Genomic DNA, 13,338 nt, shown 5'->3' with positions numbered 1-13,338 from the left:
AAATGATTACTCTAGTATGTGTGACAGTATTTCTTCAAGACAAGAGAAAGTATGAATGGGCGTTCATTGATTTTGCTACAACGTAAAATACATACTATGCGCGTCTTTTTTCTATTTTCTTTTTTTAAGTTTATACAACGTATTGATTTCGACAAAAATAAAATCAACAAATGTATTCATCATTGCCATAAGTACATTGGTAACAATAATAATGAAATAAAAGATCTTTGCTATTGTTCATCTTGTGCGCGATAAACACAAATTGAAGTTCGAAAATCGATTTACTGAGATATGAGACGTAAGAACATATAAAAACTATATGTCAATGATATTGACTCCAAATTGAACCTAAAATTTGTTTATTTCATGGCGCATCCTCTAGCCACAAGGCTATCAACTCAATTTATATTTCAAATTTGATCATATAAATCTAACGTTGTTTACCAGTAAGCTAATTACTAGGGAACTGTGCCGGCAAGAAAGGTATAATGGACTATTGCTTACGCTTGCTTATTTTTTGACTTGGAATCTTTTAAAAATAGCGAGATTCTGTGTTTTCCTATTCCTGTGTATTTCAGGTGGTCCGTTCGATAGTGTGTAAAACTTTATACAACGTCCAGGGAACGGCATCGTAAAACCATCAGAGATTAAGCAGGATTCCACCCGAAAATACGTCGGCTTGAGATAGATATTTTCGTTTCATATTACGCGGTTATACGATGCCTTGAAAGGGCGAACATCAAGCTTTCTCGAAATTGCTGTCCTTTCTGAGGACCTTATTTAGTTATCTCCAAAGGACATACGTTAAACTAAGGGCAGTATAACAACGGCGTTTTTGCTCGAATAAAAAATACTTCCAAGGATGAAAGAAGGGCTTTCAAATAGCTATTTTTTGCTTTGTGCTTGGTATGGGAATTATGTTTCATTCAGACTCGTTCGATCTTTCAGACAAATCGATGAAGGTGAGTGATAAACAAAGGATGCTTAATGTTCGATCCGTGCACGATTGACAAGCTGGCATTACTTTTTTTTTTTTTCTGTAATATCATTCGTCGGTGGTTTTTATTTTTCTAAAAGCTTTTTACAACAGCTCAATTAATAAATGAAGCCGTCCTGCTAGTAGTCACTGTATCATACCATATCCGCCAGCGATGTGTGATACACTAAGTTACGATAAGATAGAGGAAGTGATAACAGCTTGCCAAGTGTGAAAGTTCAGAAAATGTCTACGTGAACTTCAAACGCGCTTTATTATGGCAAGTTCCATTCCTGCCATTTTCGGTTTACCGAAAAAATACCTTTTTTTGATACTTGAATTGGTGCAGTCTTTCATAAGTACTTTTATTTGTGGGTATTGCCTAGTGTTTTTCCGTGATTTATGAAGAGGGAAAATTCAGAGGATTTCTGTTATTGAGGATCTGTTTGCTGCAAGCGTTTGCTCTGTAGGAAATTGATACATGTATTTATTGAGTTTTAAAATGAGCCTTTTGGAAAGGCTGGCATATGACCAGGTGAACGCCTGTGGGAAAGCCAAGCCGTCTCAGTGTTCCCAAGCTAGCACAGACTGTATAAACATACCCTCAACTACAATTTCCGAAGACTAGATCAAAATGAAAAGGTGTTGAAACTATAGAATTCATTCAAGGGGTGCGTTTTACAAGAAGCATGCTACAAGAATGTAGGGAGTTGAAGTTCATTTTTATTCTGTGTAAAAGTTTGACGATGCCTTTATCAAGCTCAACTTGTCAATTGCGGATTCTTAATTTCTACAACTTTTTAAAAGCAGACATATTCTAGAAGCAAGGGGCCCACTTGTGTTTAATTAACCGAATCGCATACCATAATGTGTTTTATACGAGCGTAATGGATAAATGGACTCTAAAATAGTAGAGATCTATTGATGGTATGGGTGCACAGTTCAATCAAGAATCAATCAACAAATTTATTATTTATTTAAAAAGTTCCATGTTGTTTTTGCAATGTAACGAGTCAATATTTATTTAGTCAAGTTGCTCCGTAACCAACGGTTAGTACGTGAAGGCAACTATTTTTTGGTAATAACTTCAAGTTCTATCTACAATTTTATGTGCAAAAATCAAGACTGTCCTTACTATGAATGTGATCTACTAGGACGATTTTCGCTATCTTCCAATCATACTCTCCGTTAAGGCAGTAAAGCTGAGAAATTAGCACTCCTTCCCTTCCGTAAACTCACGCCCCACAGGTTTGTTCTCTTAGAACCATGCATGGTCGTCTTCGTTTTGTGGTGTGGCTCACTAGCATTTCTCACTTGAACTGTAAAAGCGTGAACCCTTGGTAAGGTGGAACAACCAGCTTGAGGGCAGTAAGGTTTGTTGGGTAAAATGTAATAGATAGTTTCTTCTTTCTTGTCAAGACCATCCGTCCAGGGTCGCTAGCTCTCAAGGGGGCCCTAACGAGGGCAATGTTCATACACGCATGCCCAGCAGGCTATCCAGGTCTGTTTCAGGCCTGTTAGCAGAAAGGCAAACAGCTATCTTGATCCCTCCTAGCACAAGCTCACCAAAGTCCCATAGCCTACCGTACTCGCTGGTGGCCAATAGGAAGACGGTGGCGGCAGCTTGCTAAAGCTAAGGTCAGAACCAACGTCTACGGTCTACGATGCCCATGAACCTCGGATCAGCCCAGCAGCCACAACTGAGACTTGTCATTGGCCATTTCCAGGCCGTTTGCGAGTCGCATTAAGGGTAACTGATAGCAGTAATGGCGCATTCCTGATGGTGAATGATGATCATGCGATAGTGAGTCCTACAAAAAAGGAGGGCGTAGGCTGGAAGAAGGACAGAATACGGCGCTGCCCAGAAGACCAACATCAACGACGCGACGGACACGAGGCGGAGGGAGAACGAACGTTACGATGGGTACGACGGTACACCCGCTCCCTCGCCCGCGCCAATCAACCTTATTTGCCGTATTTGTTCAATCCAATGATACCCACATGCACTAGAACTGAAACAGATACAGTGTGGAGAAAGCTAGCGACGAAAACGTTCTTTGTGCACTGGTATAGAAAGAACACCGTGAAGTAGTTCATTGTTAGCGCAAATTGTGAGAGGAAAGGATTAAAAAAAAACAGTAAAATTCAGTGAATTGAAATGCGCTGACCCGAGTTGGTGGGGGGTAACAGAGAGCACAATCACACTCGAAGAAACAGGCCTGTTGTTGGAACATGTAAGAAAATGTTTGTTGCTAGCGTTTCCAGAGTTCAGAGTGCGGCAAGATGAGTATTCAAACCATTATAGTCTTTATATATGGCTGTCGTCAAACAGAACCGCAACACGGAATAAATTAATTATGTGTATTCGGTAGCAAACAGCAAGGTGGTCGATCCCTTGTGCAGTGAAAAGTGTGCGATTTAGTAAAAGTACTATTATTTGAAAATCAATAAAACGTTTGAGTTGTGTTGTTGCGTCTAAAATTATGCTTTTTATTTTTTTAGTTGGCCGGTAGTTTTAGCAAAATTACAAGGTAAGCTTCCAGTTGCTTCCCGGACTATTACAGACAGAATCGCCAGCAGCTTTTATCCATGATATATTTGATACTTTTTGAGTAGCATGTCAGACTAATTAGTGATTACCATATATTTGTCTGCTAAATTAGATAACTACATGACAAATGTAAAAAAATCACTAGGAGAAATCTTAAACTGTCCTTTTCTATGGATTCATCATTATTATCCTTGACTATGAAAGTTTTTATATAGATAGAGCCTTGTTATTCAATTTCTGTTTTGCTAATAAACATGTTGCATTGGAGAAAAACTAATAAGGAACGAAAGTTTGGCGATAGGCAGGTGGTTAAGGTTGTAAAGATTCTTTCGGCAATCCTTTTGCCAATGGATTTTGGACTACCAGTCATACTACGCTGTATCTGCTAGCCGCAAATGAAAGAATAACAAGGTACTGAGTAAGCAGATGCTTCTAATACCTATATTAGCGAAACCTTTACCCGTTTAAGTTATTTCGTCTAGTTCATCAACTACCTTTCTATTCTCACAGCCAACCATGCTTAAAGCAGGAAACGAAAAACTTAGGTGGATCATAGTTTGTCGAAGAAGGATCATTAGCATTTTTTCCGTTTACCTGTCTGCCTACACTCGTTTTCGAAAGGCAGTGAGCGCTGTCTGCTTTGACGCTAATGCATCTCAATTATCGTTAAAGATTAGGGCGCCAGGAACAAAGACTGTGGCATTTCGCAAGAATAATTAAAAAAATAAAGCCGTTATACTTTGTGAAAGCTGGAGAATACACGTGCAAAATCGATATTTCAAGCCAAAGGGAGCTTTTGTTATCTACTTACAATGCCTAGCCATACAAATCTCATGAATTAGCATTATGTCGATTTCAGTATTCTAGTGGTAAATGGAATATCTAGTGAAAGATGGGCCTCAATTCAACAATATAAAACGGGCTAAAGCTTTGCGTTATGTCTTTAATGTGAAGGGGTAAACTATAGAGGATGGGTGAACGAATGCGAGAACGTTGCGGTTAAATATGAAGTCGTTTCAAAAGAGGAAGTGAAAAGTAGTCATTTTTGCCCATAGTTCGACACTTGTAAGCTCAGTTCTATAGGTTATTCAGGAACTTCGCGTAGAGGATCAACTTTGGTAAATGACTTTTGCGTTATAACTAGAGCTAGTGTTCTTTCCAGTAACGAATGAAATGTACCACGATAAAGAAACGCTATTGTTACACACAGCGTAAGATTGTTTGTACAACAAAATGCACCCTTCTAGAGTTAGAAACAATAGATGACATGTTTAATTCAAATACTGCATATACAGTTCGTAAAGCCCACAGGTTCATTGATGTGGTTTAATATAAGACATCGGCCGTGCACAGATCATTTGACGAGCTTCACAGAGATCATGTTCGACAACCAAAATGGCCGAAGTAAACCTGCAACTGTAACTTTCATCAGAAGTGGCTTCCCTGATGTCTGCTTCAGTCCTATAAGATCTAGTATTCTCTCACATGCAATATTGTAGGCAGTCAATCATATTGTTTACGTGACCACGTCAATCACCTCAAATTACGACGGCCATTCACAGTGAAAGATTGCAGTCAAGGACGTTTTCTTCAGAAAGTGCGCTCCACTACAGTCCTCGAAAATTTGGAATATTTTACAGTTTATATCGACCACTTTAAGTTGGGCATAATTGTTAACATGACTTTCCGTAAGATGCCTCAATTCATGTCCAGAGACGGAAAACATACAGGTACGTAAAATGGAGCATGTAAACAAAGACGGCGTGGTGAACCAGTTCAGTTTACCTTTTTGCCCAGTTTAAATTCAACAGTTTAGGGATACATTTAAAGGCAAGCCGATATGACGATTCAATTCTATAATACGTTATGCGTTTTTGTCCAAGAAGTCAACGTTTGAATTGACATATGTTTGTTGCCCAACAGGTAGGCACAATTTCGAAAATCAGGTTCATTTTAGCTGGAAAAAACTCCTTTAACATTACACCACTGCTTTCGTGAGCTGATATTAAAAAGTGAATTTTTATCGAGTACCTAATCGGCGGATGGAATCAACTGATGACAATCGATGCCACTGTATGTACGCACATATAGACAGACTCTTAATTCGTGAAGCTACTTTTTCACGAAGTAAATCGTAGTCCTCATTAGTCGATGTCACGAACACTGCAACTCACCTTACACGAAATTACTCTTTACTTATAATTGTTTAGAGTCATTCGTAATATATCGCATACCTCTTCTCCTATGGAATTTATAATAGCCCACGCTTGTTGTCGTTGTTCGCACGACGCCCCGTGAGGGCACTAACAGAGTTCGGTGTTCCTTGAAACACTTGCTAACGAACAAATGTTTCTGGAGCTACGCTGCGCAGACCATCTGAGCCTTAACATCCAACACCGACGCTTTCTGCTGCTTACCCACGCTGGTCCTACGATGAGGACTCGTCCCCAGGAATCGTGTGTGATAGGAGATGCGAAGTTGCGAGCTCGACCAGTAACGATTCACGTCGAACCTGACAGATTAATTAGGTTTGGACGTACGCCGGTATGGATATGCGTAACTACGACGACAATTGAGAAGGGAATCTGAATTGGATATGGCTGTATTGGTAACTGCCGCGAAACAAGGTATTCTAGCAAGTCCGCTTTTAATGTATAAGCACTGAATGAAGTTAGGAACACCATGTATATCGGTATTACGTTATACGAAACGTTCGACAAGCTTTTATGCACTATAAACAATGAAAAAATAAGTGTTTAAATAAATTAGTTTTTTTAGCAACAGTTCTTTTCTCGCAGATTGATAGTTTCTGCGCGCGATTGATTCCCAGCAATAGACAATACTTATTGAAATAGTTACCTGCGCGTAATGAAATGTTTTGCGAATACTAAAATATAATAGATCCTTTTTTAGGTAACTAGCTTCAGTCGGTACATCTATCCAGTTGAATTTACACGAGCTGAGTTGTATATTAGTTTGTTTTCAAATCGAGTAAGAAAATCCGCCGAGAAGCGCCTGAACGACATATAAAATTAACCTGGAATTGACGCGGTAAAAACGGCAAGTAAAGTGTAAATAATAATTGTTGTTAGATCTTTTTTTAGTACTCGGAACGGCTGTTGCAATAGAAGTAGAAACAGCTGCTACGACAACAAAGACTCGTATCGTATATAATCTGTAAATTGTCTAAAAAGTGCGCCTAAACTTTAGGAAAAGTTGACCTGGCCGTTACGACTAATTCCAGTGAGCTAGGTGTAGAGGAAAAGAGATTGTCGCCTGACTCCCCAAAGGTAACCGTTTGCATCGGACGAAAAAGCGTTAAAAGGCCAATGAACGGCGAAAGCAGCGCACCTCGCACAGTCTACTCTTTTTTACACCCTCTTCTTATAGCTCTAAGCAAAAACTGAGCGAATAGGCCACCGAACCGTTGTTAGGGACGTGCCCAATCTAAGTTTCCGTTTCAGGATATTCAGGTTGGGCGATGGACGCCGGACACAGGGCGCTAGATGCTAACTGGGCGATGCCAAACAGCTGTGTGTCTTCTGAGCAGCGATGGCAGGCGACGGCAGCCGAGGAAAAAGAGCAGAGAAAGCGAGAAACGAGGAAGCCCAAAGGAGAAGCATTCTCGAAATAAATGTCTTTTTAGACTCACTCCGGTAGACTGATAGCGGCCGCTACACGAATACCCCCACAATGTGGAAAGAAAAGAAAGAAAGTTAGCAAAATAACGTTTGTACTATGCTGCCGTAGACAGCAGCTTTATTGCAACATAATAACAGAACGGGGAGTGTGCCGAAGGACCCTGGACTCGCCTTCGTCTCATTGGTTGTCTGCTTCGATCGTGTGCGTCTGCAAGAGGCCCTCGTCACGTCTCACTTTTATACTAGCAAACATTTCTCGTTTTGGTAAGTACGATATATTCACCTCTTTACAGCACGCCCGTAAAATATAAGCGTATATGGAAGCTTGGCTAGAAGACCTTATAAGTGAAAATGAACAGTATTAGCATTATCAGCAATGTCACATGCCAGCAACATTGCTGAAATCTTTACGGATACATATTATGCGTATTAATTGGGCACTGGATTCATTCAGGATATGTTAAAAACATAGCGTTCTTTTAACTTGCGTATGTCTCCGGTCAAGTGGAGCCATTTTTTTTTTATTATCCATGTCACACCGTCGCTTCAAATACGTTCGTGCCCTGGAAGAAACCTTGTGTGCACTAGCTTGACAAGCATTGGTCTCCAATTTAAGCTAGTTAAGTGTTTTACACAGTTTTACAGTTGAGTACAGCTTTTCAAATTGAGAATATCGTACAAGAACTGTCACACTCTAAGCTGACGTATCTATGATTCCAAACAAATTATATAACATGACGGGCAGCTGCCACGTAATAGCGGTTTCTTTTAAAATTTGTTAGCTATCCGCTAGACGACCAAGGGGAGTTTTTTTGAACAGAAAAATAAATTGCGACTCATGTTTTCCCACTTCTCGGACAACGTTTTAATATCTATCCGAAAGCGATAATTCACTTCTCGACATATATGTATACTCCTATATGTGTACGGCAGACGCTGTTCCTAAGTAAACAGCGTGATTGACTATTCAGCGAACTAGCGTAATGATACGCTGTCTTAAGATGTCGCCATAGGCAAGTCAGTGCCCTCGCTTACGGCCGTAACCAACCGTAACAACGTACGGCCGTGCAGTGTGAACGCCTTAGTAGTCACTCTATGTTATTTGGGTGGGCAACTGTTCGTCGGACCCCGACCGTAAATATTGTTTGCTTTGTCACTAGAATCAGCGAGATCGCAGTCGGATAAACAGAATCGTCGTTTTCATTGTCAGATGAACACAAAAAACGGACACGGTAGCGGGTGGAGTCGCCGGCGGGGAGCAGGCCGGGGAATCTAGACACTCAGCGTGTGAGGGTGGAGCCGGATAGGACATAAACAAACTCTTCGGCCCATCTTCCGTATATAAGCCTGTTATTGCTTCATTGTTGGTGATCTTCAGACAAAGGCCTAGCAGCCCACCGGACGATTATGTGGGTTTTTCCAAGAAGCAACTGACTGACCCACGTATCCTGGAAGCGGAATTTGTCTGTTCTCACAAGAAGCATGAAGCTATGAGGGGCAAAGGCCAAACGGTGGACGACAGTTAAGTGTTCCTATGTATGCAGAGTGTGTGTATGTTTAAATAAAGCTCTCGACAGAATGGGTGAATAAAAAATGGTCACGCAAGCTGCAACAACGCGAACAATCTTAGTGAGTTATAATTGTAAAAAAGAAAATTTAATAAAATGTTCGAAAAAAAAAGCTGTCCTACTCCTGGCTCCAACATTTAACCTCTACAGGTTAGCCGGCCCGAGTGTAGACACCTGTCGACGCTAAGGCTATTAGGAAACTTTGCTTATCTAATTCCAATCTAACAATGGTTACTTAATTGTTCTTATTAGTTACAACAAGAGTTAGCCGTGTCTCTATTACAAGCACAATGAAGTCATTTTTTAACACCCTCGGTGGAACAATCATTTGCTTTTTGGCGACGTTTACCATTTCTGTTCTTTATAAACATTTCGTCCACGTACGATGTCTGTTTTTGTCTTTTTAATTTCATACTATAGCTATAGCTGTGATTGGCTCGTTGTTTAGTTGAATACTACTCAAAAAATAGTAACATATGCTAAAATTTCTTGTCAACATTTTTCGCCTTTCCCTGTCGCGGGGTGAGGTCCTTTGCTGTACATAAGGCAATACAGGCCTGTACGTAAATTTCAGCTATATCCGTGCCCCTAGCTATTGATATGTCATCAGATGTGTAATGTTAAGTCTGTCTACATATTCATAGTGTGCAGCAAATTTACATGAAGTCGTGAAGCGTGTTGTTGATAGTAATATTTGCTCGTGCCGCAACTACGAACAAACACAATAGCATAATGCTGACAATAACAAAAAACGATAGTATTTAGTATAGAAAGGGTACCGTCTGATTAATATTCCGCACGCTTGTCCCACAAATATAACAAATTCTTGCATGCATTATACTATATGTCGCTCTTAGAAATGAGCACGATCAAAAACACAGTTGCGCCAGCTCATCAGATAGAGCCCTTAAGATTCCTGCACTGCTTGCACGTGCAATACCATGAGCTTGCTTTGGCACTGTAACAGGACGTACTTCCTTTTACTGTTATAATTACTAAATTTTTGAAAAATGGAACATTTTACAACCTCAACAAAGCCCGAGTGCTATTTAAAACGATAATCGAAAGCCTAATGCCATTCCTCAATATATTACAGAAAATCAAAGGTTTTATAGATCTGTTTCACGCATGCGAGGTGCACCGAATCTCCTTCAGCAAATCCGTGAAATACGCTTAAGGGCAATGCATATTTCTTTATGGATTATGTGACTTTGGATTACTTCTAAATAGTTGAATCAAATTTTGTCTCAAGGAAGGCGGTCCAAATGTTACAGGCAAGATTTGATTCTTAACTGATTTAATGATGAGAGGCGTCAGATGCAAGAATAAACTTGCTATTATCGACTCTATCGAAGACCATAAAAAAGTTACACTCCGGACCGTTAACAGTTCTTTTTTTATTATTGTGCTGTTTTACCGCATCGTACAGCATACTAGTCGTGCACATGTGGCTGCATGTGTACACTTAGTAAGTATGCAGCTTGGTCTACATAAACTGTAGGGGATGCTCGCTGCGATATTATTTGCCCTGAGGTATTGTGTGGAGTGATCAAAAGTTAGCTTTACAATACACGGCATCTGCCATTGGGCCACCGTTGTTGCGCTCTTTTCAAAAGTAACACTCGTCTTCACCATAACGAAAGTAAACACGTGCCTCAATGCTGTCAGCATCATTAAACGCAGCTTTGCCTATACTGCTCCGATGCCGTTGCATCCACAGCTGCAGAGCTGCAAAAAGAAGGGCCACATCATCGACCAATTGAAGGTTAGACCCGGATTCGTATGGCCCAATTGTATCTCGCGGCTAAGTATTCCCCGCGGCAGAGCAGGATGAAAAAGACGATGTAGAAGTAAGAGTAAAAGGGCCAAAAACGCTTCCGTCTGAGCTAATGTCACCTTCAAGAGCATAGGCAAAAGCAACTGACCGCTAGTTCGATTCGGATAATTAATAACAAATCGAGACGAAAGTCAACGTCATAACTTTAAAAATATTTAATGCACATTGATGTCGCAATCGAACGTGAATTACGATTTGAATTTCGCGCCAATTTTCGGTATACCCTCGTAACTCTTGAAGTGGGAATGCATGACTTTAGGGCTAATGTGCACTCATCGAGTTACGGTACCGATCACTTGCTCGACTTTACTGAAAGCTTTAGGAGAAACTTCGCTATACGTTCCATACTTATGCGAATTGAATCGTCAATATTTGCTGTGCCCTGTTAAAATACGTGTCCTGTAAGGCCCATAACTATGAATCTATTCATAGCCTCAACAGTCTAGTCAGAACTTTTGTCTTAGTGTTAATTTTAATGTCAGGCTCTTGTGTATATAACAAGTACCGTAGTTGTGCCCTTAGCAAAATGTCACCCGCTAAATTCCATGTACATCATTTTGCATAAATATACTAGCATACATTTAGAAGTACTTAATAAAACGTGGAATATTAACACCCAACAGCTTCATGACGAAGAAGGCATTGTTGTTGTTGCATAAGGGTAGGAATTTAACAGGAGCTGCCATATCAGTAGAGAAAGCTAGCTTAAGTTGAACTTATTCCTAATATAGATGCCACTAATTACTGTCTGTGGTGGGCCAATATAAAACGCAGATGAATATTAGAGCATTCATTTTAGCCTTAACGTTTTTTGTTCACCCTGATTTTCACTAACAAGCAGAAGAACCAAAGTAAAGAGACATGACCATAATCCTCATAACCATCATCAGCGTTACCATTACTGTGCCAGGTAATAACGTTGTAGCAAGACGGCGCTAATAGTAATTGTCGCAGAAATGACTTTCTCTTTCTATCAAGTAAATTTGGAGTTTCCATCTTAGTTTATTCAACCATTATTAACACTAACCTGTGTTCTGAGCACGACTCAAGTTCATGAGCACCGTCTCCGTACCGTTCGGCGTCTCCGGTCGCAGCGCTGGCGTCCTTACCCAAGAAATGACAATGGCGAAAAGAAGTACGCAAGACACAGCGAGCGTACGAGTGAGCTCGTGACACGGTGTTCTGAGGCGGATCGCCATGTTCCGTTAGTCGGGCGGCTATTGCATCCCTCGAAGGACCCGAGTCCCTTCTAGGAACACATTGGTGCCAATAAATGTAGCCAGCCGTACTAACGAGTATGACAGAGCTGGCCGAGAAAAGCTGAAGGAGGGCAAGGACAAAGTAGCAGTTTGGAGTGAAGAGGAGTTTCAGGCGCAAAAAGAAAGAATTTTCATTCAGTAGTATTATTACTGTCCTACAGCCAATACAGCCATGCGACGGTTCCGCCTGCGACTACGACGAGAGAGATATAACAAAAAAAAAAAAAGGGAGGGGTCTAAGGAGGACCTCTTACTCTGCAGTGCTCCCTTCAAGGACTTAGGATATAAGGATATGGCAAGAGTGGAAAGGAGAGAATAACTACCGTCGCTGTTACTGCTGGCAGTACCGCAAACGCCGTCGTCAGCAGAACCGTAAACGGCCAACGAAGAATTCGCAGATTCAATGTTTCTGCCTCTCAGTCTTCTCGTCGTGGATGACCCATCTTTTTTTCTCTCTCTCTCTATATATATCCCGATCTCTTTTTCTCCGTTTCACTTTCCCGGTGTGCCTGTGCTTCTATTCTCAAGCTTACCAATTTCTGTTTTTTCAGTCCTTCGTAATTTAGCAACAAAAGTAGTAGAAGAAGAGCGTGTGCGTGTCTACGTTCCAGTCGACAACCAACTGAATTGCACGGCTCTTTCACTATGTATGTATTTTTTTCTGTCTCTCCTCTGCAGCGTGCATGTTGCACAGTCCTCTCTATACGCTACATGTGACCGTAATAACGGTACTACTAAAGCAAGCCTTAATGTGCGGTACATGTGTACAGCAATACACCTCACCCTGATTCCATGGCAGGCTAGCTTGGCCGACTGGGCAACGGAAGCAGGCCAGCATTAAGCCCAACCCTCTGTCTCCCGTCACTTGCGGCCCCTTCCAATGAACCAGCCGAGAGACGACTAGAGTGGGGATAGTTAAAAAAGACAGTAATTATGTTTGATTTGACAGAGGGAGGTATCTCTGCCTTTCTTCTTTTAGTCCCTCCTCTCCATTCACTGACGCAGGCCACCGCCAAGTACCGATGCTAGAAAAAGCAGACCCTACGAGAAGGGCCGGGCCAACGTGACGGCTGGTCGAGGATATTGTTGTATACCCCTGCATGCTTGGCTGTTGCCACCACTGCACTTTACAATCTCAATGTCGCAGTATTGATGGCACGGCTTTTTAAATGACAGCAAGGGGATGAGTAAAAAAAGGCTGATGACTGTATACTCTATATAAAATAAAAAAAGATGTTAAAGAGACGACACAATATACTGGTAGTCATAGAAGCTAAAAGCACGCTACAACCTAATACATATATATATATATATATATATAGATACATGTATTCGTTCATACGTCACGTAAAGCAATTATATTATAGTATTGATTACATAATGTCTATGGAGTAATATAAATCCTTTTCGTAGCTTTTTTTGTAATCTACATACATTTAGTCGATGTTCTTCTGCACTTAGATCAACCGTATTGAAATAGAGTTTTTGTGGTTGCAAAATACATGC

General features: G+C 40.8%; 1 long non-coding RNA gene across 1 annotated transcript in view; it reads right to left on the bottom strand.

Annotated features, from left to right (window-relative positions):
- The window catches only part of LOC111273711 (uncharacterized), a 14,863-nt gene extending 2,884 nt beyond the window's left edge, over positions 1 to 11,979 (bottom strand). The window contains exon 1 of the long non-coding RNA XR_015316041.1: positions 11,601 to 11,979. This is a non-coding gene — a long non-coding RNA (uncharacterized LOC111273711). The remainder of the gene's footprint in view (positions 1 to 11,600) is intronic.
- Between the last annotated feature and the right edge of the window lie 1,359 nt (positions 11,980 to 13,338).

Source organism: Varroa jacobsoni, unplaced genomic scaffold (assembly GCF_002532875.2).
Source record: "Varroa jacobsoni isolate VJ856 unplaced genomic scaffold, vjacob_1.0 scaffold_217, whole genome shotgun sequence".
Taxonomy (NCBI): Eukaryota; Metazoa; Arthropoda; class Arachnida; order Mesostigmata; family Varroidae; genus Varroa; species Varroa jacobsoni.
The sequence above is the reverse complement of the archived record's forward strand: the minus strand, read 5'-3'. Positions and strand labels throughout refer to the sequence as shown.